Below are 27,100 nucleotides of genomic sequence, written 5' to 3'. Positions count from 1 at the left end.
CAAGCCTCACATTTTGCATAAGTCATTGCATCATCATGCATATGCGTTCAACATACTTTTTGTTCTACATGTTTGCTCATACATGATCCTTGTGCTTTCCTCTACAAAACAAAAACAAAAAAAAGGGAAGCATGAAAATTCATGATGCATTCTTAGTTGCATGTGTTAGGCACCATGAGCCAACCATGTTGGGATCATAAACCCATTTCTAAAATTCAAAAAAAATGCAACAACAAAACAAAATGATTGAGCATGGCACCTAATGCATGGTTAACTAGGAAATGATGTTTCTTCGGGCATCTTAACCTCATAATTACATTTTCCATGCATAGCATACGAATTCCCGAGTCTTTCATCTCTATGAAATGTTGTCGAAGTATTGGCAATCAGAATTGCCATTCCTTGGATTATCGGGTTGAACCAAGCTCACACTTTTATGAAAAAGTTCATCAAGTCAAGTTGAAGCATGGAAGTAACCATCTTGCAAAAAATTGGGGCAAAAGATGGATCGTGTTACATCGCTGCTTCGTCTACTGCTGAACACATTTAGGGCTGTCGATGTCCCTGTTACTTCCAGTTTCACCTTGACAAAGATGTCATGGACCATGTTGAAAATCTAAATTGATTCAACCCCATGTCCTGCGTAAAAAATTCATAATACTTCAACTGTGCATCATTCGCATACATCCATGCTTTTTATTGGTTGCATTTGCTCATTACATTCTTTCCTTGAAAAATAAAATAAAGAAAAAAAAAAGAACTTAATCATTGTTATAAAAAAGAAAAAAAACATGCTTTACGGTGCCCTTACCGAACCCGTGCTAGAGCTAGAGTAATGGGTAAAGCGGAGGAGGTACAAGAGTAGGTGGAGGCCGACATGGAGGCCATGAAAGAGAAAATGGCCATAATGATGGAGGCCATGATGAGCATGAGGAAGATAATGGAAGCCAATGCGGTTACAATTGCCGCTACCAGCACCGTTGCTAAAGTGAACCCGATGCCCCAATCTGGCCTCAACCAAATGAATCATCCAACCTTAGATATGGTAGGCAAAGATTTGGGAAGTAGGGACGGCCCCCATGATGTGCAAAATCAAAACAAGCACGCCTTCCCGCCATATGGCTTGCCTCTCAACTATACGCCACCTAATGTGGCGTACACTCCCAATAAGAATGTCAATAACTCCACTCTATACCCATTGAGAGCCAACAACCCCAAACTGATCATGCACATGTCTCTTAAACCGTGGGGGGGGGCACATGAAATTCCCAATCACAATCTAGCCGACTTCGAGCCTTGGCTCGGATATGCCACTGAAGGGCAAGCAGTTGGTGGTATACCCCTTGAAAACACTTCGGAAGGCCCTCAGTATCACCCCCCAGCTACACCTTTTGCATTCCACAATAAGTAAAAACCCTCATGCTATGACAGAAATGGGACAGTTGGATCATCTAGAGGAAAGGCTCAAGGCCATTGAAGGAGGTGAAGATTATGCCTTTGCTAACCTAGAAGAGTTGTTCCTAGTACCCAATATCATCACCCCTCCCAAGTTCAAGGTGTCAGACTTTGACGAGTACAAGGGGACTACTTGCCCCAAGAACCATCTAAAGATGTATTGTCGGAGGATGGGGGCATACGCAAAAGATGAGGAATTGCTGATACATTCCTTCCAAGAAAGTCTTACTGGGGTAGCTGTTACCTGGTACACTAACTTGGAACCTTCCCGAGTCCATTCTTGGAAGGACCTAATGGTTGCCTTCGTTAGGCTGTGTCAGTATAATGGCTTCGGATAGGATGCAACTACAAAACATGTGCAAAAAGGGGGCACAGATCTTTCAAAGAATATGCTCAAAGGGGGAGAACCTGACAGCTCAAGTGGCACCTCAATGACGAAAAAACGATGACAATGATAGTAGACACGTTACCAGTATTCTACTATGGAAAATGGTGGGTTACACACCTTCAAGCTTTGCGGATTTGGTCTTCATCGGCGAAATGATCGAAGTGGGTCTAAAAAGAGGCAAATCTGATCATTTTGATTTGATAAATGCAAAAAAAAACTGGGGCAAGTGAAGAGGATGAGAAGGAGGGAGAAACCTATGCTGTGACTGCCATTCTTATACGACCAAGTTTCCCACCAACCCAACAATATCATTACTCAGCCAATAACAACCCTTCTCATTACCCACCACCCAGTCATCCACAAAGGTCATCCCTAAAATCAACCACAAAGCCTACCTACCGCACTTCCAATGACAAACACCACCTTTAGCATAAAACACCAACCAAGAAATGAATTTTGCAGCGAGAAAGCCTGTAGAATTCACCCTAATTCCAGTGTCCTATGCTGACTTGCTCCCATATCTACTTGATAATTCAATGGTAGCCATAACCCTAGCCAAGGTTCATCAACCTTCATTTCTCCGAGAATACGACTCGAACGCAATGTGTGCTTGTCACGGAGAAGCCCCGGGGCGTTCCATTGAGCATTGTAGGGCTCTGAAGTGTAAGGTGCAAGGTCTAATTGATATGGGCTGGCTGAAATTTGAGGAGAATCGCGTGTAAATCCTGACATTGACAAGAGATGCCACACATGGGGCAATTTTGAAAGCTGTTGTTAGATGTCTCTAATGACTCATCAGGATTTTCAACTTTCACCGGAAGTGGGTGCAAGCCATTGGTCTGTTTGCTCAAGCGACCTGTGCTCCTGAGTTTGGACTTCCAAGACCGTTCAATCAGAGATTACTCGTCTTGCGTGTTGGTGGGGCTGCCGTAAAACAACAAATAAAGTTCAAAACAAATAAGTTTCAGAATAAAAATAAAAATAAAAAAAAGTTCAAAAAAAAAGGGGCATTTGATTGACTGTGTTTTCAAGACGTTCATGTGAGCTCATTTTATCATTCCGGAAAGTTTGTCTTTTTAGAGAGAAGTGAGTTATCAAGAATAGGATGTTGGACAAATGGCCTCAGTTATCTTGAGAAAAGGGGGGTTGAATTAAGATACGAAGACTATTTCCCAATTAAACTTTCACTCTCTTCAGATTAACAATGCACCCTTAAACATGAATTACTCAAAAGACAATTCAAAATAAACTTCTTTAAAGCAAGAGATAAATAGCAATAAATAAAAGAAGTTTAAGGGAAGAGAGGAATGCAAACTTGTTCGGCCACTTCCCGTGCCTATGTCCAGTCCTCAAGCAACTCACTTGAGATTTTCCACTCTCTTTGTAAAACTCCTTTTACAAAGTCTGAACCACACAGGGACAACCCTTCCCTTGTGTTCAGGAATCCTCTACAACAAGAGACCCACGGTCTCTTAATCCCTTTTCAAAAATAAGAGAAAGAGAAGAAGAGGTCTCTCTTAAAAGAGATGGATTGTACAATGAAGATCAATCAAAATTCTTTATTGAATATGCAAGTGGTTGACCAAGGAATCTTTTTGAGAGGATAAGACAGTTCAGTTCATAAAAACTCTTAATCTTTTGAGAGGATAAAACTTTTTGGGCAACGAAAACTCCCTTTAAATTCGTGTTTCCAAGTCACCTTTAATGGCCAGTCATAAAACATTTGAATAGATGTGACTCTTGGAAATTATTTTCTGAAAATCCCCTCTGGTAATCAATTACAAGACTTGTGTAATTGATTACAGGTTTTAAAAATTTGAATTAAAACGTTCAATAAACTGCTGGTAATCAATTACCATCCATGTGTAATCAATTACACGTTATAAATTTTGAATTCAAATTTCTAGTGACTGTGATAAACATTTTCAGCTGCTGGTAATCCATTATCAGAGAGAAAATCTCAATTCGAAATGATAGAATTCTTTGGTCAAACCTTTTGTTTTTTCAATTTGGAAACTTCTTCCTAAAGATTCTAGAGATCAACTTGATCATATATCTTGATTTTCTTGGATTCTTGTCTTGAATAAAACTTAGAAGCACTTGATCCTTTAGCATCATCAAGACATCAAAACATCTTGCTTCTACATAGGAGTCATTTGACTTAATCCATCAACTGAAAAATCCTTCAACTATTTCTCGTCCTTGGAAAATTCTTTTTGCAAGAATCAACTGCTTCTTTCATTCTTCCTCACTACGAGGTTGTGAAAACTAGACAACAATTGGTACCTCAAAGCCTTACACTGGGGCAACGAAAGGCACCATGCAAAAACCTCAAGCGAACCTAGGGGCAGATTAGAAGTTTTCACCCAATAGGTTCCCAGCTACAAGGTCATGACGAAAGATAACAATTGGTACCTCGAAGCCTTACACTGGGGCAATGAGGGGCATCGTGCATGAGCCTCAAGTAAACATAGGGGCAGATAAAAAGTTCTCACCCGTCGATGTTTTTAAACAAGAAAAAAAAAAAGGGACAAGCCCTGGAATTTCAATAGATTGATTAAACGTCAAAACGGCTCCATTGTCGTCACTCCAAAATGGTCAAGTGACTAAATCAAACAGAATATACATTCTGAGGGAGTTCCCGGAGAGATTTGCAAAAGATAGGATAAGGTTGCATGAATTATCACCTTTTTCAAAAGGACAGTCAATCTGTGTTTTCCAAAAAAATTAAATCAAAATCAAAATCACAAAGTAGGGAAAGAATGTCATGAACATTGTACAACTTTCCATTGCATTGCATTGTTTCATATGAGGTCAGCATTACCAAATTTCATGACAAAGGTTGCATGCGTCTGCATCCCTAAAAATCATGTTAACTGCATAGATTTCCTACATCTCGTGTCCAATCTTGTTGGATGACCGGCCCTCTCGATGAGTTGATCTCTTGCTTTCTCATAAAGGTGGACCCTTGGGTACTAGTACCTATCACCTTTAGAGGACTATATGTCCTCTCCATCAGAGGACTGCACATCCTCGCCTGCAGAGGGCTGCACGCCCTCGCCTTTAGAGGGCTACGCGTCCTCATTTTTAGTGTGCTCCATATCCACACCTTAAGAGAATATAAGGTCCTTTGCCCTTAGATGCTTAACCGAGACTTGCGTTCCCGGTTAAGGGGCCAGTAGTTTCCTTTTATCAGTTCCTGGGCCACCCCCTAATATTGGAGGGCGACCAACTATGCGAGCACATCCAGAGAGGGAGGCTATCACGCATCTAGTATGCATACCGGGGCAATTTCACCCGTGCCGCTGCAAAAAGACGAGTGCGGATCATGCGCACCAACATGACCACTCTTACATGGATATGGATGACGTTGCTATTTGGCAACATTCTGCCCAGCGACCACAATGCCAATCTCCCCCTACAGATGTATCAGTTGGTCTGTGCCGTCATGACATAGGTAAATATGCACATGGCTCAATTGATTTCTGATGTCATCTATTGTTTGCAGGGATCGCGCCCACAAGACACCCATTGGACCCGAAGAAGTCCAACAGGGCCCTGGGGTTTCCAGCTCTGGTTACGGGCCTCTGTCAGTCCTACCGGGTGCCCGTTCCCCCAGCAAGGTCATGCCATTGTGACATAGGTAAGTATACATATGGTTCAACTGATTTCTGATACCATCTATTGTTTGCAGGAATGGCACCCACAAAGACACCCAGTGGACCCCGAGAAGTCCAACAGGGCCCTGGGGTTTCCAACTCTGGTTACGAGACTCTGTAGTCCTACAGGGTGCCCGTTCCACCCGGCAAGGTCACGTCATCATGACATAGGTAAGTATGCACATCGCTCAACTGATTTCTGATTTCATCTATTGTTTGCAGGGATCGCGCCCACAAGACACCCAGTGGACCCAAAGAAGTCCAACAGGGTCTTGGAGTTGCCAAGCTCTAATTACGGGCCTCGGTCAATTCTACGGAGTGCCTGTCGCCCCCAGCAAGGTCATCAGGCCCCCTACTAATCGAGCTTTCATCAAGAAGTACTGCGTCCCCAGGCAGGCACAGGGCGAAACACCACAGCAGCTTGAGGATGGCCGACAGCAGGCAACAGGCGCACCGCCATCACCTCTAGAGTTCACCTCAGCTCATCCGCAAAAAGGTTAGAGCGTTGCTTACGACCCATGGCCGACCAATAGGCGACCAAGTCCAAAGCCAAAGGTAAGCAAAGTACTAGGTCCGTGACCGACAAGCTATCACGCGTCCAGCTCAAGATGTTAAAGAAGTGCTACTAGGAGGCAACCTAGTACCCTTTAAATCTCTGCTTGTTATTTGATCACTTTTGTTTCTCAAGTCATAGTAGGACACACCTATTTGCTCATGATCCTAGGAATTTAAATAAAACAAGCACAAGCTCGGAAGGTAGTCATACCTCACAAAAGAAAAAAAAAAAAAAAAATATATATATATATATATATATATATATATATATATATGTATGTTTAGGTAGAAAGATACCTTGGATATGCATGTATGTAGCAAAAAATACTTCACAAAATATATATATGTATGTTTAGGTAGCAAGATACCTTGGATATGCATGTATGTAGCAAAAAATACTTCACAAAATGTATATATGTATGTTTAGGTAGCAAGATACCTTGGATATGCATGTATATAGCAAAATACCTCACAAAAATATACGTATGTTTAGGTAGCAAAATACCTCATGAAAAAAAGAGAGCAAAAAGAGAGCGAGCAAGAAAAGAATAGGAAGAAAAAAAAATAGAAAATAAAAAATAATAAAGGTTGTCTAGCTAAAAAACAACATGCTTGTGAAAAGAGATAACTTCCAGCTTTTCTTTGAAAAATTCACTGATCATAACCAGTTTTTGAAAAAAATGTGTATACACCTAAAGGGTGAGTGCTGTGAAAATTTTCCCGAACGCCCAAAATGGACTCGGATGAATGCATGAATTGATAAAAAAACATATTTTGGAAACACTAGGTTGACTTAAGTAGGGAAAATGAATCCTGAGCCCTAGTGTCACATGGCCATAAAAACTTGATGCTTGAGTGTCCACATGGGTGCATGCATGACCAGTTTTGCATAAAATTTCCTAATCATCATTGTTGCATGTGTATTATAGAAATAATGTAGGACATCCCCTTTATCCCCGAACCGCTGGCCAAACCCTGACATATATCATGACCAGCCGTTCTACAAGCCTTGAGCCAAAATCCCAACTTATCATAAACCTTGACCCAGGGTGAGAATGTCAATCCTTGCCCTCGGAAAACAAAACAAAAAACAAAAAAAAAAATTCCCAATCAAAGAGTGGGAGAAAGCAAAAAAAAAGAAAGAAAATTCCCGATCAAGGATCGGAAGAAAACAGAAGAAACATCCAGAAAGGTCTTTGGACCAGACAATATCTGAACAGTACAGAATTGTCACCAAGTAAACAAGAAAAAGGAAACCACGACCTAAAGTGGTCCTCTCCCTTTGATTGCCGACAAAATCCTGTGTGCTAGTGACTTTCTCGCCACGCACTAAACAAAAACAGAAAAGGAAGAGGCAAAAAAACTCAAAGCCAAATTCCCCACCTAAAAACCATTCCCAAAATAAGTCCTATTGATCCATGATCATGCATGTAATCTTTGATTTGATAGGAAATAATTTGCAAAATCAAGTCATGACATATCTATGGTTCGGAATTAGGATAAAACACTTACCTGTGTGAGATTGATACACTTTGAGTGATTTTATCCTATCTTTGTTGGACCCAGTGTTTCCTCTAAATGGTCGTTTAGAAACGAAATGCTAACATCCAAAATCTCATTTACGGTTATGAGAAAAATTCATCAGCATACTCTTCTTTCCCGATAGACACATTGTCTTTCATCCAAAAAGCATATGTTGCTCTGATCAGTTGGAAGTTTTGTCTCTTTACTAAAGCATGTTCGTATTTTGGTGAAGAAAACACCGAGACTATTTTTAGTCTCACAGTTATCAAAAACTACGTAGGTCTGAGTTCCTCATCACAAATTGAGGATACGTAGGAGCAAAAGCCCTGCTTTTGTCGACCACCCCACTTTTTGTTATCGTGACCCAAGAGTCCGGTGGCATGCGGAGCCACATGACCATGGGATCCCCAGATCCATATTCTCTTTTATGTTTCCTCTTTTATCTGTTACGTATCATTTTATTTTTGTTTAACTAAGGGACTAACGTTTGTTTCGTTTTGGTTGACTTTTGTTTTGTGCATACGTGTCGTTTGAACTGTTACGTTTGTATTTACTTCGTTGTTGTCAATAGTGTTTGTTGAAGTTCCAAAATCGCGTAGAATTTTTCATTTTTTAGGAACGCCGTCCTAAAAATAAAATGAACCAAAATCATGATAAAAAAGAAAGACGTGTTGTGAATAAAATGTCTGCGTATATAAAGAAAAAGGAAAATGTGCATAGAAGGGTTTTTTATAAAAAAATACGTGTAGAGAGATTCTTGTGTGTGTGAACAATGAGTGTATATAAAGAAACTTTTGTCTAAACCATAAGTGTACGTTGGAGAAAAACGAAAAAGATCTTTGAATGTAAATAGGGTTTGACCGTGTGACGTAAAGAGAGAGAGTTTCAATGCATATACAGAAAGAGTTTGTCATGTATAAGAGTGTAGATATACAAAGAAAATTTCTTCATAGAGGACCATAGGTGTATAATTTTGTGAATATATAAAAATGAAACAAAAAGGAAAAAGAAAGAAAGACCGCGAAGGTCGACATGTTATAGTTAAGAAGTATAAATCATTCGTAAAGAGCAAACGTATCTTCTGGAAACAAGGGACTGACGCTAAGAGTTTAGTTTCCGAAATAATCGAGATAAGAATGGATGAATTCATTGAACTGATGAAAGAACATAACTTGGAAACGTTGGATCTGTTTGTGTAAATTCCCAATCGTAGTATCACAATGCCATAAACGGGATGCTTGAGTGCCCACCTGGCTGTAGCCATGACTAATTTTGCACGTTGTTTTCAAATCATCATTGTCACGCGTGCCTTTTGGAGTGATATGGGAGTTCGGCCCGAGACCGACACCTTGACACCCAAATTTGTTTTGCCCTAGATTTCAAGATTGGGTTCCCACGATAAAAGACCCCATTGAAACACAACCTTAGATTTTTTTGAACCTTGGCCTATCAAAAGAATCCTCATTCTTTCCCCCGATGCAAAGGACAGTGGAATCTCCTCAAGGGAGAGCAAATAGAATGCTAAAACCCGATTTCCCAAAGAAAGGAAAGGAGGAAGTGGGAAGAAAAGGAAGAAAAGAAAAGAAAAGAAAGAAAAAGAACAATAAAAAAGAAAGAAAAAGAAGGATTCTCGATCGAAGATCGAAAGGAAGTGAAAATGGAAAAGATCGGAGGAAAACAAAGTAATTCTCGATCAATGAAAGAAAGGGAATGGAAAATCTTCAGACCAGATAAATTTTCGGCAAAATAAGTGACTGTCGGCAAAGGAAAACCCATTTTTGGTGTCTCTTCTTTTCGAATTGCCATTCAAAGTCATTCTCGACTGGCGATATCCCACCCCACATGAACAAAGAGGAAAAGACCGAAACACCCAACTTCCTCTCCAAAAAATACTACCCTCGAGAAAATCCTATTGGTCCGTGATCGTACGTTTGATCTTTGATTCGATAGGAAATCGTGTGCAAAATAAAGTCATGGTGCAGTTATGGTTTGGGAATAGGATGAAACACTTTCCTGTGTGAGTTTTATACACTATGAGTGATTTATTTTCAGCTTAGCTCGATGTTTCCCCTGCATGTTCATTTAAAAGCTAAATGTTGACATCCTGCCCTTCATTTTCGGTTACAAGGAAGATTACCCTTGGCACGAGTGTATTGTTTCTCTAAGATATGGTGCTCTCGCGAATGATTTATTTTTCTTCTTTTGCAAAAAGCATGTTCGCCTTTTTAGGTGGAAAAACCCGGTGGACCGTTCGGTCCTGCCAACAAATATTATTCGGAGACCCACGAATTCATTGCCTAGCGCTGTTCATGTGTCCTCCACCAACGAGTCTGGAGCCCGCGAATTCATTGCCTAGCGCTGTTCGCCAATTCTCCATTCTCAACTTTTATTAGGAGACCCATGAATTCATTGCCTAGCGTTGTTCGCCAATTCTCCATTCTCACTTTTATTCGGAGACCCATGAATTCATTGCCTAGCGCTGATCATGTGTCCTCCACCAACGAGTCTGGAGCCCCACGAATTCATTGCCTAGCGCTGTTCGCCAATTCTCCATTCTCAATCTTATTCGGAGACCCATGAATTCATTGCCTAGCGTTGTTCATGTGTCCTCCACCATCGAGTCTGGAGCCCCGCGAATTCATTGCCTAGCGCTATTCGCCAATTCTCCATTCTCCACTTTTATTCGGAGACCCATGAATTCATTGCCTAGCGCTGTTCATGTGTCCTTCACCAACGAGTATGGAGCCCCGCGAATTCATTGCCTAGCGCTGTTCACCAATTCTCCATTCTCACTTTTATTCGGCGACCCATGAATTCATTGCCTAGCGTTGTTCATGTGTCCTCCACCAACGAGTCTGGAGCCCCGCGAATTCATTGCCTAGCGCTGTTCGCCCATTCTCCATTCTCAATCTTATTCGGAGACCCATGAATTCATTGCCTAGCGTTGTTCATGTGTCCTCCACCATCGAGTCTGGAGCCCCGCGAATTCATTGCCTAGCGCTGTTCACCAATTCTCCACTTTTATTCGGAGACCCATGAATTCATTGCCTAGCGCTGTTCATGTGTCTTCCACCATCAAGTCTGGAGCCCCGCGAATTCATTGCCTAGCGCTGTTCGCCAATTCTCCATTCTCCACTTTTATTCGGAGACCCATGAATTCATTGCCTAGAACTGTTCATGTGTCCTCCATCAACGAGTCTGGAGCCCCGCGAATTCATTGCCTAGCGCTGTTCGCCATTTCTCCATTCTCAATCTTATTCGGAGACCCATGAATTCATTGCCTAGCGCTGTTCATGTGTCCTCCACCATCGAGTCTGGAGCCCCGCGAATTCATTGCCTAGCGTTGTTCGCCAATTCTCCATTCTCAATCTTATTCGGAGACCCATGAATTCATTGCCTAGCGCTGTTCGCCAATTCTCCATTCTCAATCTTTCGGAGACCCATGAATTGATTGCCTAGCGTTGTTCATGTGTCCTCCGTTATCAAGCGCGGAACCTCCGGTGACTGGGAAATATGGTTTTTTGTTATTTTCCCGATCGGTTCCTTCGCCAAACATGTGTATATGTGTATATTATGTTTGTATTTTGTTTTGTGTTGTACAGAAAAAAAAAAAAAAAAAGAAGGAGTAGAGACGAGAGTCGTCATAGACTAATCACGAGAAGGGCAAGACGGACGAAATCAGTGTCTTATCTTTGCTTTCATCTTATCTCCGATAAAAGGTAAGTAAAGAGGAGCAACTGTCATACCCTAATTTCGTCCGGGGATTATTACTTGATGATATGCAACCTTTGATTGGCCGCTTCAAGATACTTGGCACCCTTTGTTGCATAATATGTGAAGTCCCGAGACGTGCCGGAAATCAAAAGGAAGCTGGCTTACGCGATCCGTGAAATTCCGTAATGTGACGGAGATCGAAAGGAGGTGTTTTTGCGCAATCCGTGAGTTTCCGTAACTTCTTCGAAAGCTAAAAAAGAGTAAGCACATAATCTGTAAGGATTCATAACCTTGTGGAAGGAAAATAAGTATCGTTACGAAATTCGTAAAGTTTCATAACGTTACGGAAAAAAGAATTACCAAAAAAGGTAAAGGGGGTGCATTTAGTAAAAAAGGGGTACAAATAGCAATCAGGCCCACTTGGGCCTTCCAATTTCTTCTTCCAGAAGGAGGTTGCTTCTGGAGGAAGCACCCTTGCTCGCCTGGGCGAGCTGGGTGGCAAGCTCCTCCCCTATTTTGCTTTAAATAGGGGGAGGAATGAAGGGGGAAAGGGTTCAGCCTTCTTGGCACTTCTTATTCTCTCGAAATTGCTGAGGAAAATTGTTTCCGTGAAGAAAATCCAAGCCGAGGCGCTTCCGTAACATTTCCGTAACATTTCCGTGAGTAATTACGCGAAGATTTTCAACTGTTCTTCGACATTCATCATTCGTTCTTCGTTTTCTTCAGTCTTCAACTGGTAAGTACCCCAAACCGAGTTTTTCAATTCATTCTATTTACTTATGGTGGTCCACATTTTGTTTCATGTATTTTTATTCTCGTTTTCATTTACTTTCCGTACCCCCTTTTGACGTGCTTCAGTCATTTATTTAAGTCGTTCCTTGCCTAATCTAAAAATAAAATAAATTTCCATCGATCATTTGAATCGTATCATCCGTTAATTTCTGTTAAAATGAATTCCGACCATTCGGTCGTGCCGTAACCACGTTGGAAATAAAAAAAGAGGTAAAATAATAATATAATAAAAAAAATATCTTTTAGTAAAATGAAGCGCAAATCAATCGGACGTTTTCTCTTTGGGATTTCTCATTCTTAATTGAATTGACTAATAACTAAAGCGAAACTAAGGCTAAAATCAATTCGTCAAGTCAAGCTCGTCCACAAAAATCACTAAAAAGGGGGTTTGGAAGTTTATTACCTCAGTTTTTCCTTACCAAGTAAATGGATCATTCTTAAGGTCCAACGCCTTAAAATGATCACCTTTCAAGTAAAAAAAAATCGCTTGATTCACTCTTAAGAGAGAACTACGTAAGTCTGATTTCTTCAAATTGAGGATACATAGGAGCAAAAGCCCCGCTTTTGTCGACCTCAAAAAATAAAAAGAAATAAAAGTTAAGGTAACACAATTTCCACAATTCTAAAAAATAGGCTGTTGTCCTTTGAGACAAACGTGAGAGGTGCTAATACCTTCCTCAAACGTAAATACAACTCCCGAACTTAGAATTTTCATTTTGACCGGTTTCCTTCGGTTTTTCCGACGTTTTCCACAAATAAACGTTGGTGGCGACTCCGCGCATTTTTCCTCCTTTGGAAAGCGCACCCGTGAGCCTCGCCTCGCTCACTCGCAAAAGGGCACGTTGCGACACCCGCTAAGTCAGCAGATTGGCTTAGCAAGAAGGTGAAAACAACACTTTTGCTAATTTGCCTAATTAACCTGAAATTGAGAGAAATTGATTATTAAACACACAAAACAAAAGTATAAATTATCTATTACCTATATTTAACATAAAGTACTTATAATATTATAAAACAACTATAAATTGAAGAAGTTTGATACAATATAAACAAGTTTTATACACAAAAGTTAGTCGTTTTCACCGACTAACACCAACGTCATAGAAAGTTTTGTTAAAACTTTATATGACGATTCTTAAAAATTCGTCTTAGCAAAGTTACACATTCTAAGACGATTCTCAGGAAAATAACTGTCTTAGAATGTGATCATATTCTAAGATGGTTGTCTAACAACTGTCTTAGAATATAACTTTTCAAACAAAAAAAATTAAAAATAATTTTAGTATTCTAAGACGGTTTTTTGAAAAATCGTCTTAGAATGTAAACCTTCTAAAACGGTTTTTCGAGAACCGTCTTGAATGCCTTTTTAAAAAAAAATAAAAAAACCATACAACATATTCAATTCCTCTGTATTTTGTTTTGCTTCATAAATGACTTTGTGTATCAAAATTATGTATCAAGAATTAAAGAAAGACTAAAATTGTAATTTACCCCAAAAAAGAATAGGTAAAAATAAATGACATTGTTATTTAAAGCAAGGTACATAATTTATAATTGTGACTTTGAAATCTAAAGCAAGGTACGTAAACATGAATAATTAAATGAAAATGAAGAAAGAGATAGAATAAATGTAAACAATGAAACATAGACATTGCTAATCAACATGTAATGTCTAGAAACAATCACCCAAAATGTCTTTATCTGATTGCAACCTCTTGATCAATTATAATTTATAATTTTTATATACATATATCATCAAGGTAGAAAGACCAATGATAAATGAAGAATTTAGCATAAGTTGGGTGCAAAATAATAAGAATCTAACATTAAAATAGAATAAACATATAAGTGTACAATAAATGGATAATTAACCAACAAATATATGAACCTTATGCATGATCTGTACCTTGTTCTGTGCACTGTACACCATTTCCTTCACAACTATCAAGATTATGGGTCCAAACTTGAGCTAATACCTTATTCCTTAACACTAATTCACATTGTGTCTCAAGTTCCGTTCTTTTTAGAGCTACTTTAGTATTAACATTTTGAAGCAACATCTTGTACTTTACACTTACTTTTCAACCTCCTTTTCATAGTCAGATTGGAGTTGCAATATCTGTTTGACAAGGAAACAAAAAGTAAGCTGAAAGTAGAAGGGATCAGAATACAAATATGATAGTAATTAAAGGGTGGGGAAAGAAAGAAATGGATTGTTGCTCGCACCTTTTGCTCATGTATCTTGAAGGCTTCTTCTTTCTCCTTTTCAATTCTCTCCAATGCTAGCATATTGAATGAAGGATAATTAATTGAGGGGTCTAGTGATAAATCCAATGTTAGCATATTGAAATATTCAACTGCATATAACAGCATTAGCATTTGAAAAACCAAGGTCTTCATATTACCAATAAGTAAAAAAAGTTAACATGACTACTAATTGAGTGCATGTATACTTGCCTAGTAACTCCTAGCCCAACATTGTGAGGAAAAATGGTTGCCTTGTAGACATTATTGTAATCATTGAAAAATAGTTGTTGTTGTTCTTCTCCTCCACATATCATCACAATGGCTTTAGCATCCTCCCTCCACCTCTCAACCCCTTTCTCCCAACTCCACCCTACTCTCAAACCTAAACTCCATAACTTCTCCACAGATGAAATATTTAATAACATCCATCACAAATTAAATTAAACGATAAGCTAATTTTCATAATAATTATCCTTAAAATCATTAAATTTTTCATAGATCTTGTAATTTTCATCTGTGACATTTTTGTTCAAGATGAATATAATTATTATGGACAATACTAAAACTTTCTCTCGAAATGTCTACATATTTCAATTCAAAAATTCTTAAACATTAGTTAAATTGAAACAGCCTTCTATCAATTAATTAATCGGCCGATACTAAATAATATCTATCATTTTTTTTATTAATTGATAGTATATAAGTTGAAAATATATAATATTTAAAAGAATAAAAAAAAGAAGAAAATAAAATTAAAAATTTACAATTTATTAAGACTAAAAGTTTAATTAGATTTTTTTAGAACAATATAGTTTTTTTAAAAATAAAAAATAAATTAGATAAATAAATGATCAATTATATTTTATTTAAATTATGAAGTTAATTAAATTTTGGGAAAGGCCACTATGTAGTAATCAGCAGCACTTTGGTTTGTTGTGACAAGAATTGAGTAGGACGGGCCAAAGGACGTTTGTGTTTAGACAGTACTCACGGTATAAATACTTGCCAAAGGATAATCAATAGAGTGAATTTCTCTACGGCACAACTATAATACCATATTGAATTTTTAAATGGAATCTATAAAACAAAAATAGATCATGTGCAAGTTTTGTGTCAATCTCTCTCATGATGGATATTAAATAAGTGGGGCCCTATAAAAATTAATAAGGTGAAAGACACATACAAAACTTGTACATGACCTATTATGTCCATAAGAATACATGAATGAGAAAAGGTCACTGCTTCTATATTTATTACATTTGAATTTATCTAATATAAAGGAATGAATTGTCTAATAAAATAATAAAAATATTCCAAATCTTAAAAAGCATATACAAAATTGATTTTCAACTTTACAAATTATGAAATAGCAGCTCTTTAAATTTCTAAACAATATGATCCATAACACAATTTGCAAGTTCATTTTTCACATTAGAAACAATTCAACAAGTGAAAGTAAAGTCACAATTTGAAAGTACAAGGTATGTGAAACGTATTGAACATATGGGCTTGCATTCTCCATATATTTTATTTAATATGCATAGCCATGTCTATAACATTTTCTTTATAAAAAATAATGAATTGCATTCTGTACAGGCTTACCACAGACCTACCACCCACTACCTCCTCAAAAATAAAGACAAAAGTTCCTTAACCTTGGAATTTGCTACAACGAATCAAGCTTTTAACTCCAAGTTAAATGGGATTCTGGAATAAAATATACCTTTCCAAGTTGATCAAATCCATCAAGTTGATTAAGCAGCTCCATTAGCATTCTCTGAATCTCACGATCTGCACTTGTTCCCTCACTGAAACGGAGACCTCCAATGGCATCAATCTCATCCATAAAAATGATGCACGACTAATCAAGAAAAGTATAGATTTAGAACATCTTTAAATTAGTATGTGTAAACCTATAGGAAGACAATTTCACACAAGTATCTCACCTGGTGATCACGTGCATAACCAAACATCTCTCTGATTAACCTGGCACTTTCTCCAATGTACTTGTCAATTATGGCACTGGAAATAACCTACATCAGAATAAAGGGAAGTTAGCATAAAATTGACAATGTACTTGTCAATTTTACAACGAAGAAGACTTCAAAGCACACAGAATTTATAAAAAAAAAAAAAACATAATCTGACCTTTAGGAAGTTAGCATCTATATTACTGGCAATAGCCCGGCTAACAATGTTTTACCAGTACCAGGAGGCCCGTAAAGGAGAACACCCTAAAAATTAGAATTGAAAAGATTTTGATTAAATGTAAAATTCAAAAGTACAACTATTACAAGTAAGCTTCCACTAGAAAAACATGTAGGAAAAATGACATAACAAAGCTACTAAAAATCTAAAACATAGATTAACACTAACAGAAGTCAGAGACTAGAAAGAGCAGTGAAAGGGTAAATCACCTTTGGAGGTTTAATTCCAAATCGAAGAAAGAGCTCAGGATTCATCAGAGGTAGTTCAATTGACTCCCTTAATTCCCTGATTTGATCAGATAAGCCACTAACAGTTGAATAGCTGATATAGAAGAAAACTGATAAATTGTATAACCTTTTGAAACGTGAACACTCAATATCGATACACATACAAATTTGAATAACATTTTGAATAATATTTGAATTTACTAATAGATATGACAGGAGCAGGTCCCCATAAATCACAATGTATTTTTTCAAAGATAAAAGAACTAGAGTGTTCAGAAGAAGAGAAATACAATTTAGTAAGTTTTCCCAATTGACAACTATCACAAAGATGTTCAGATTTCAAGGTTCCAACTACATCAATTAATCCTTTGTTCTTTAGTAATTGTAAAGACTTTATTTGAGGATGTCCTAGATGTTGATGCCAAATGTTTGCTGATCCGGATTTGAAACGATTAGAAAAATATGATTCTGGCATAGGGGAGAGAACATAGAAGTCACCCTTGTGCCTCCCGGTGATAATCGGTTTCCCTGTTTCTCGTTCCTTAACACAAAAATCAGCATTAGAAAACTCACAATTAACAGGAAATTGTTTTGTTAGTTGGCTTATAGAAAGCAAATTTTTTGTTAAATCAGGGACAAGTAAGACATCATGAAGAGGTAGATTAATATTTTTTTGCTTAATGAATGTGTCTCCAATACCATGAATTAGGAGAGAAGAACCATCAACAATAAGCACAGAGTATGTACCTGAATATTGTTGGATATTACTCAATATACTAGCTTTACCTGTCATGTGATTAGAGGCCCCGGTGTCAGAGGTCCATTTTGTTTCAGCAATTGTGTTGTCTAAGGTAAGGGCTGCAAGTGCTTGAGGTATATCATCAGATTGAGTTGGTTTCTTGGACACCCACCAACATATCTTTGCTATATGGCCCATTTTATCACAATATTGACATTTTGCATTCCGATACTATTCTTGTTCTGCAAGAGTCATACGAAGTTGTCCTGGTGGTGGAGGACGTCTCTGTTGTGTGCTCATAAGGGTTTGGCTTTTATTTTGGTTCCTGGGTTATTGAACCTGAAATCCTCTCCCAGTTGACATTAAGGTTTGAGAATTCCCTTGATGTTGAGAGGAAAACTGATAAGATCGGTTTTGTTTGCCATAGAAAGCCACTTGCGGAGTGGAAGAGTTATGCGCATTGGAATGATTGGAGAACCAATTGCGACGTTGATCATGGCTTTAGAGTTGTGAGATTAACTCATAGTATGATGGCCTTGGAGGTTTTAGCATGGTTGTTGTGAATGTTTCATACTCATGCCCGAGGCTTGTGAGGAGATAGAAAACTTTCTCTTTGTCAGGGACAGGTTTCCCAATTGCAGCAAGGTTGTCGCATAAACCTTTGAAAATGCGGATGTGTTCACCATTACTTTGATCATCTTCCTTGTGGAGGTATGTGATCTATTGACGGAGTGTGAATCCACGTTCTTGCGAGTCTTCCGCATATGAATATTTAAGTGTAGTCCAAATAGGATGGGCAGTGTCTAAGCCAACAATGAGTCCAAGTGCTTCCTCAGAGAGTGTTCCAATTATCCACCCTCGAAGAAGACAATCTGTCTTGCGCCAAGCAATGAATTCGTCAGTTAATTTTGGAACAAAATTTTTTGTGTTTGTTGTGTCATTGGAATTTGGTGTGGTGTATTGAGGGGGGGGGGGGCTGGATCATCATTCGTAAGGTGACTAATCGAGGTCGTACCCGAATCAAATAAACATTAAAAATGCAGTATCTAGGAAGTGATCCTAGGTCGTCTCCCAACGAGCAATGGTCAACCAAACGTTCATAACATATAGTAATAAAAAAGTAATGAATTGGGGGGTTTGTTTGTTTTTGTAAATTAAACAGCGAGCGAATTTTAATTAGAAAATATCAAAATTAAAAACATGTTGTTTCCCTTTGATTCACAAGCAAGTCTCTTATCCTAGGTTACGAGAATTTATCCTTTATCAGTTCAACCATTTAATCCAACCCTAAATTAAATTACTAAGCGAAATTTAACATAAGGCATTCATTATGTGATTAAGCAACACATACACCAATTAATCATGAATGAAACAGATCATTAAGCATGGACGTAAATTAAGCGCAGAGACAATTAATCAAGCACTAAGCATGCATGGATTAATAGCAACAAATATAGAGTAATTGGTGAAAAGGAAAAACTTATCAGAATTCAATAGAAATAATAAAACCTCAAAGAGAGTTGTGCTTGATCCTCAAGGGAAAACAACGCTGGAGACTTAGCCTTCCATTAATCAGTAGAAACGAAATTGTAGATTGAAGTAGAAAACAAAATTTTATTGCTACGTGAATAGTAAAAATTGGAATTGCAAAACCTAAAATTATTCTTTCTCCCTAAAACGAAAAAGACTAAAACGAAAAAAAGGAGAGAGAGGAGGAGAGAGCCTAAAACTAGAACCTTGGTGCTGTTATATAGTTCTCATCCCCAAAGCTTACAAATCTGTTTTAAGTCCAAGCCCATAAATAAAATAAAATCTAGATAAGATAAGATAAGACAAAATCTAGATGAAATAAAATCTAGATAAGATAAGATTTGGTAGAATAAAATTGTCTGCTCTCTTCAAGTCCATGCCCAATTCCAGATTCAAGCCCAATTGCTTATAATTCTCCTGAAATTAAATTATAAACACAAAATTAGTCTAGTAGGCCCAATTGATAAAACTGCATAATTAAATTGACAATTAAGGCTAATCAGTAATTAAAATGGTGACAAAAAGGGTTAAGAAATAGGAGAAAACGATGACACATCAAATCCCCTCACACTTAGCCTTTTGCACTCCTGGGCAAAATAAAAATAAAAAAAATAAAGCAAGGGACAAATCCAGAGACATTAAAGAGAAACAAATAGACACAACAACAATTACATATTTCTCAATAAATCTCAAGGAATGAAAAGAATAGGTAACATCCAACACGTAAAGAGTTAAAGAGTCAAGGCCGTCATGAAAATCATCCAAGCATCTCAAATATGGCAAAATAGTCAATCAGCTCAAGAATGAAAAGGGATAGAGCCTCACAAGATATGCACTCTATCTCTCAAGTGTCTAGGCTACTGTTTACTCTCAGAGCACCCATGAAAACAAACACCACATAGACTTGGCAAAACTCTAAAATTGACAACCACATCATAAGCACATGCACATGAGGATCAAAAGGTCTTTTAAGTTTGTAATGGGGCCAAGGACAAGGTAGATGAAAGTATGGGCTAGTAGCTAAAACCCAAAGGAATAGAGGAGCAATGGGGAATAAGTGGGAAGTACGAAAAAGTAATAAACCCCAAAACCAAAATTACAAATTAAGCCTTAGAAAATAAACCCGAAACAAAATCAACCAAGTCTTCAACCAATCCAAGTCTTCAAATCAAGATCTCATTTATTCAACTTCATTATATATATATATATATATATATATATATATATATATACACATTGTTTTTTTGTTTTTTTATTTTTTTTTCTTGAACGTGGACAGTAGCATTTGAAAGCAATTGAAAAAATAAAGCAACAATTAGGCAATATATGTATACATCATCAAGCATGGCCAATAAAAGCATATCATCCAATGAAACATACCCCCCCCCCCTCACACTTATTCCCAAAACAATTTCAAAGCTCCAAAATTCCTTAAGGGTAGGGTGAAATCATGGTTTTTCACTTAAGGCTTGTAATGAACTTCAAAACAAAGAAAGGGGAACATAGGCTCAAAGGGGCTATCAAAGGAATTAATTCAAGGTAGGCTAATTTGGCTAGAGGCTTATAAGAATAAAATGCCTAAATCATCTTCCAACATGCATGTGAAGCAAGAAGTATCAACAAGAGTCAAGCCAAGGCTATTGTGCAAGCAATAAATCGGGCAAAACACTCCGAATAAAATAGATGATGATGACTCAAATTTTCACCAAGGGTAAATCTATCACCTTCAATTCGAACTTTCAAAACTAACTTGACATGCAGAGAAAAACAAGGATTTCAATTCACAAAATGCCAAGAAACTCCTATTTCAAAAACAATTACCCATTACCTGTACATAACCTACAATTCAAAGAGAACATGCAGTGTTGTACACAAAACATAAAACCAAAATAACAAAATTAACCTAGAAAACCTAACAAAATTAAACTAGAATACCCAACAAAATTAAAGAACAATCTTCTCCCCCCCCCCCCCTCACACTTAAACAACACATTGTCCTCAATGTAGCACAATCATAAGATCAAGAACAATCAAAGCAATCAATAAATTTGGACAAGTGCAATAAAAGTAAGGAAGGAGACAGAAAAAGAAAAGTCCCTAAGTCGTGGCGGAAGAGAAGTAGGGTGAAGTAAGGAGGTCTCTTCCACCACTACATCCACTAAGGAGGGATTTGTGAGGAATGGTTTCAGCCGGTGTCCACTTTGACCTCAACTTACCACTCATGAGTCTGAGCCTAGAGTTATACAATAAAGCTTTCTATCCAACCATGAAGTCCTTCTTAGCTATCAAGCTGTCATGGAACTTCTTGGTCTTCTCCTTGTAGAATTTGGAATTCTCATAGGTTTCTAAACGAATCTCATCTAACTCACTTAGTTGCAACTTCCTTTCCTTTCCAGCCTGATCAATAGAGAAGTTGCAGGTCATTACAGCCCAGTAGGCTTTGTGCTCTATCTCTACAGGAAGATGACATGCCTTGCCAAAGACAACCCGATAAGGAGACATTCCTATAGGTGCTTTGTAGGCAGTCCTATGCGCCCAAAGAGCATCATCTAGCCTGGTGCTCTAATCCTTTCTGTTCAGCTGCACAATCTTCTCCAAGATCCTTTTTATCTTCCTGTTTGAAATCTCAGCCTGCCCATTAGTTTGGGGGTGGTAAGGTGTGGAAATTATGTGCATGACCCCATACTTTTTGAGCAAGGCATACATGGATCTGTTACAAAAATGGGTGCCTTGATCACTAACGATGGCTCAAGGAACTCCAAACCTGCAAAACAGATTAGATCTAACAAAATCCACAACGACCTTAGTGATGTACCTTTATTTTCTCCTATTTCTTAACCCTTTTTGCACCATTTTAATTACTGATTAGTCTTAATCGTCAAATTAATTATGCAGTTTTATCATTTGGGCCTACGGGATTAATTTTGTGTTTTTAATTTAATTTCAAAAGAATTATAAGCAATTGGGCTTGAATCCAGAATTGGGCTTGGACTTGAAGAGAGCAGACAATTTTATCAAATCTTATCTTATCTAGATTTTATCTAATCTAGACATTATTTCATCTAGATCTTATCTTATTTAGATTTTATTTTATCTAGATTTTATTTTATCAAATCTTATCTTATCTTGTCTAGATTTTATTTTATTTATGGGCTTGGACTTAAAACAGATTTGTAAGCTTTGGGGTTGAAAATATATAACAGCACCAAGGCTCTAGTTGGAGCTCTCCTCTTTGGTTTTTAGTTTTAGGCTTCTCTTCTTCTTTTGGACACTTTTTCATTTTGCAATTCCAGTTATTACTTTTCGTTTTAGCAATAAAATTTCATTCTCTATTGATTAATGGAAGGCTAAGTCTCCAGTGTTGTTTTCTCTTGAGGATCAAGCACAGCTCTCTTTGAGGTTATATTATTACTATTAAATTCTACTTAGTTTTTCCTATTCACCAATTACTTTGTATTTGTTGCTATTAATTCATGCATGCTTAGTGTTTGATTAATTGTCTCTGCACTTAATTTACGTTCATGCTTAATGATCGTTCATGATTAATTGGTGTATGTGTTGCTTAATCACATAATGAATGCCTTATGTTAAATTTCGCTTAGTAATTTAATTTAGGGTTGGATTAAGTGGTTGAACTGATAAAGGATAAACTCTCGTAACTTAGGATAAGAGACTTGCTTGTGAATCAAGGGGAAGCAATGTGTTTTAATTCTGCTATTTTCGAATTCACATCTATTCGTTGTTTAATTTACAAAAGCAAACAACCCCCCCCCCCAATTAGTTATTATTTTCCTACTATCTGTTATGAACATTTAGTTTATCATTGCTCGTTGGGAAACGACCTAGGATCACTTCCTAGTTACTGCATTTTAATGTTTATTTGATTCGGGTACGGCCTCGATCAAATTTGGCACCGTTGCCGAGGAGCAATATCCAAAGGTTCATAATAGCTAGTGATTCGTGTTTTATGTTTAGTTGTTTTAAGTTTTTGTGTTGTGTTAGTGTTGTTTAGTGTCGTTTAGTGTCTTGTTATTTTGTTTTAGTTTTTCTGTTCAGCGCTTTCCCTGTTAAAGTTTTTGTGTTTTGCTGTGAATAGTGTTTTGCGACGGATTTAGCGACCACTTTTGCTGATATGGAAAACAAAGTAGTAGTGCAAATCCCTTAGCGACTGAATTAGTGACTACTGCTAACAATTTAATTGACGATTTTTGTTTTGATAGTTAGGGTTGTTATTTTTGGCTGAATTTTGGTGTGGTAGGTTCTTTTGACTCATATTTTCAGTGAAAAATACCAAGAACACTTGGTGTGTCCAGATTTGAGAGATTCAAAAAAATTTGAGAACTTGTGTTTACCAAAACTTCAAACGGCCATAACTTTTGCTCCGGGTATCAGAATGACTATTATTATATATGTATTTGGGGTAGAAAAAAATTTCCCATACTGTGGCAATTGGCCAAGGGCCAGCTGAGGTCTCTAGCTATCCATAATTTCCTGTTTACTAGTTTTTTTTTATTTTTCAAGTTTTATTGTTTTATTTTTCTAAACTTTCCTTAGGTAGTTTCCATAGTTAGACTTTGAATTTTAGCCTGAAAAGTTTTGTGCCATCTTTTCATGATTTTAGGGTGTTGCTCACAAAATTTCAAGTCATTTGGATATCATTTGAGGGTAGTTGTAGTTCAAACCTACACAGTTACTTGCATAAGAAGGCAACTAGTTGTGCATGCTGAATGTAGTGTATGACTAGAGGCAATCCATCTGACTTACAACCCTTTGATCCTGAGATAGATAGGACATTTCATAGATTAGTTAGGCATCATATTGTACCTTTTGAGCATCCTGAGCATTCTGTTATTGGTGAGTCTAAGCATTTTGTGGTTGGTAATTTTGAACATCCTGATTTTGAGCATTATAGTTTTGAACATTTTGATTTTGAACATTCTGAGAACATGGCACAACCTCCACCCTGTGAGAGGACTCTAAGGGAAATGGCTGCACCTGATTTCACCTACGAAAGCTTATGCATCCAATACCCTGATGAGGATGTCACATATGTTCTTAAAACTGGACTAATCCATTTGCTTCCAAAGTTTCATGGCCTTGCCGGTGAAGACCCACACAAACATCTGAAAGAATTCCATATTGTCTGCTCCACCATGAAACCCCCAAATGTCCAGGAGGATCACATATTTCTGAAGGCTTTTCCTCATTCTTTAGAGGGAGTGGCAAAGGACTGGCTATATTACCTTGCTCCAAGGTCCATCACAAGCTGGGATGACCTCAAGAGAGTATTCTTAGAAAAAAATTTCCCTGCTTCTAGGACCACGGCCATCAGAAAGGATATTTCAGGCATTAGGCAACTCAGTGGAGAGAGCCTATATGAATACTGGGAGAGATTTAAAAAACTATGTGCCAGTTGTCCTCACCACCATATTTCTGAGCAGCTTCTTCTCCAATATTTTTATGAAGGACTCAGTAACATGGAGAGGAGTATGATAGATGCTGCCAGTGGTGGAGCTCTTGGAGACATGACCCCTGCTGAAGCCAGAAATTTAATTGAGAAGATGGCTTCTAACTCCCAGCAATTTAGTGCTAGAAATTATGCTATTGTCATTAGAGGAGTGCATAAAGTAGCCACCAATTCATCTTCATCAGCCGAGACTAAGAAGCTTGAAGGTAAACTAGATGCCTTGGTTAACCTAGTAACCCAACTGGCCATGAATCAAAAATCTGCACCTGTCGCCAGACTCTGTGGTTTATGCTCCTCTACCGACCACCACACGGACCTTTGCCCTTCTGTGCAACAATCTGAAGCAATTGAACAGCCTGAAGCTTATGCTGCAAACATCTACAATAGACCTTCTCAACCTCAATAGCAAAATCAGCCCAATAGAATAATTATGACCTCTCCAGCAACAGGTACAATCCCGGGTGGAGGAATCATCCCAACCTTAGATGGTCGAATCCTTCACAACAGCAACAACAACAACAACAGCCTTATTTTCATAATTTTGTTGGCCCAAGCAGACCATACGTTCCTCCACCAATCCAGCAGCAACAACAACAGTAACAGCCCCAGAAACAGCAAATAGTTGAGGCTCCTCTGCAACCTTCCCTTGAAGAACTTGTGAGGCAAATGACTATGCAAAACATATAGTTTCAACAAGAGACTAGAGTCTCCATTCAGAGCTTAACTAATCAAATGGGACAATTGGCTACACAGTTAAATCAACAGCAATCCCAGAATTCTGACAGATTACCTTTTCAATCTGTCCAGAATCCCAAAAATGTGAGTGCCATTACATTGAGGTCGGGAAAGCAATGTCAAGGACCTCAACCAGTAGCATCTTCCTCATCCGCAAATGAACCTGCCCAACTTCACTCAACTCCAGAAAAAGATGATGACAAAAATTTAAAGAGTAAGTTACCTAACAATTTCTATGCAGGTGAATCGTCCAATGGTAATTCTGATTTACAGAAACAACATATCCCTCTTCCATTCCCTCCAAGTGCAATTTCCAACAAAAAAATGGAAGAGGCGGAGAAGGAGATACTGGAAACATTTAGAAAAGTAGAGGTAAACATACCTCTACTAGATGCAATAAAGCAAATTCCAAGATATGCTAAATTCTTGAAGGAGCTGTGCACTAATAAGTAAAAGCTTAAAGGAAGTGAAAGAATTAGCATGGGCAGAAATGTCTCCGCATTGATTGGTAAATTTGTCCCCCAAATCCCTAAAAAATGTAAAGATCTAGGTACATTCAGCATACCTTGTATCATAGGGAACAATAAGTTTGACAATGCCATGCTAGATTTAGGAGCTTCTGTTAGTGTTATGCCTCTGTCTATTTTTAATTCTCTATCTCTTGGTCCTTTGCAGTCAACTGATGTGGTAATTCATTTAGCTAATAAAAGTGTTGCCTATCCTGCTGGTTTCATAGAGGATGTCTTAGTTAGAGTTGGTGAACTGATTTTCCCTGTTGATTTTTATATTTTGAATATGGAGGAGGGATTTTCTAAAGGATCAGTTCCCATCATTCTAGGCAGACCTTTTATGAAAACTGCTAGAACTAAGATAGATGTATATGCAGGCACACTATCTATGGAGTTTGGTGATATAACTGTTCATTTTAATATTCTTGATGCTATAAAACACCCATCTGAAGATCTTTCTGTATTTCGTGTTGAAATAATTGACCATATTATTGATGAATACATGACTGATCTTCGTTCTAATCTGTACGTCTGTCACTCTTCATGCATTAAATCTGAATTTGTACTTGATCATATGTCTGAATTTGATGCTGAGAGTGAATCTAAATTTGATATTGATTACATGTCTGGTGATGTTTTACCTCTTGAGATTGATTTTATAGAGTCAGATAGAACTAACCTGTTTCAGGAAGTACACATACCTCTGACTTTCTTTATGAGGTACAGGCTGAGAAACCATCTCTTTCTACCACTATCCAGTCACCCACACCAGAATTGAAGCCTCTGCCATCAAATTTAAAATATGCTTACTTGGATGATAGCAAAAGTTTTCCAGTAATTATATTTGCCTCCCTTGTTGATGAGCAAGAGGAGAAGTTGTTATCAGTTCTCAAGAAGCATAAGAAGGCTATAGGCTGGACCCTGGCGGGCATTCCTGGTATTAGCCCATCCACATGTATGCATCGGATAAATTTAGAGGATGGGGCTAAACCAATAAGACAACCACAGAGAAGACTCAAACCGGTAATTCTTGATGTAGTGAAGAAGGAGGTAACCAAGCTTTTGCAAGCTGGAATCATTTATCCTATCTCCGACAGCCAATGGGTGAGTCCCGTCCAGGTAGTCCCGAAGAAAACCGGCCTCATCGTGATCAAAAATGAGAAGGAGGAGTTGATTCCTACTCGGGTGCAGAACAGTTGGAGAGTCTGCATCGACTATAGGAAGCTGAACCAGGTTACCAAAAAGGACCATTTTTCCCTGTCATTCATTGATCAGATGCTTGAACGTCTGGCAGCTCTAAAGTACTTATTGAAGAAGGCTGATTCAAAGCCTAGATTGATCCGATGGATGC

General features: G+C 37.9%; 1 long non-coding RNA gene across 2 annotated transcripts; it reads right to left on the bottom strand.

Annotated features, from left to right (window-relative positions):
- Positions 1-16,250: 16,250 nt before the first annotated feature.
- LOC114375213 lies at positions 16,251-16,829 on the bottom strand. Of its 2 annotated transcripts, none has more exons than XR_003658730.1 (3): positions 16,752-16,829; positions 16,483-16,568; positions 16,251-16,367 (listed from the first exon to the last, which is right to left on the bottom strand). It is a non-coding gene; the product is annotated as an uncharacterized LOC114375213 (long non-coding RNA). The 2 variants fall into 2 exon arrangements; XR_003658731.1 differs by having other exon boundaries at positions 16,251-16,356.
- Between the last annotated feature and the right edge of the window lie 10,271 nt (positions 16,830-27,100).

Source organism: Glycine soja, chromosome 11 (assembly GCF_004193775.1).
Source record: "Glycine soja cultivar W05 chromosome 11, ASM419377v2, whole genome shotgun sequence".
NCBI lineage: Eukaryota > Viridiplantae > Streptophyta > Magnoliopsida > Fabales > Fabaceae > Glycine > Glycine soja.
This window is presented reverse-complemented; position numbering and strand designations above follow the sequence as displayed.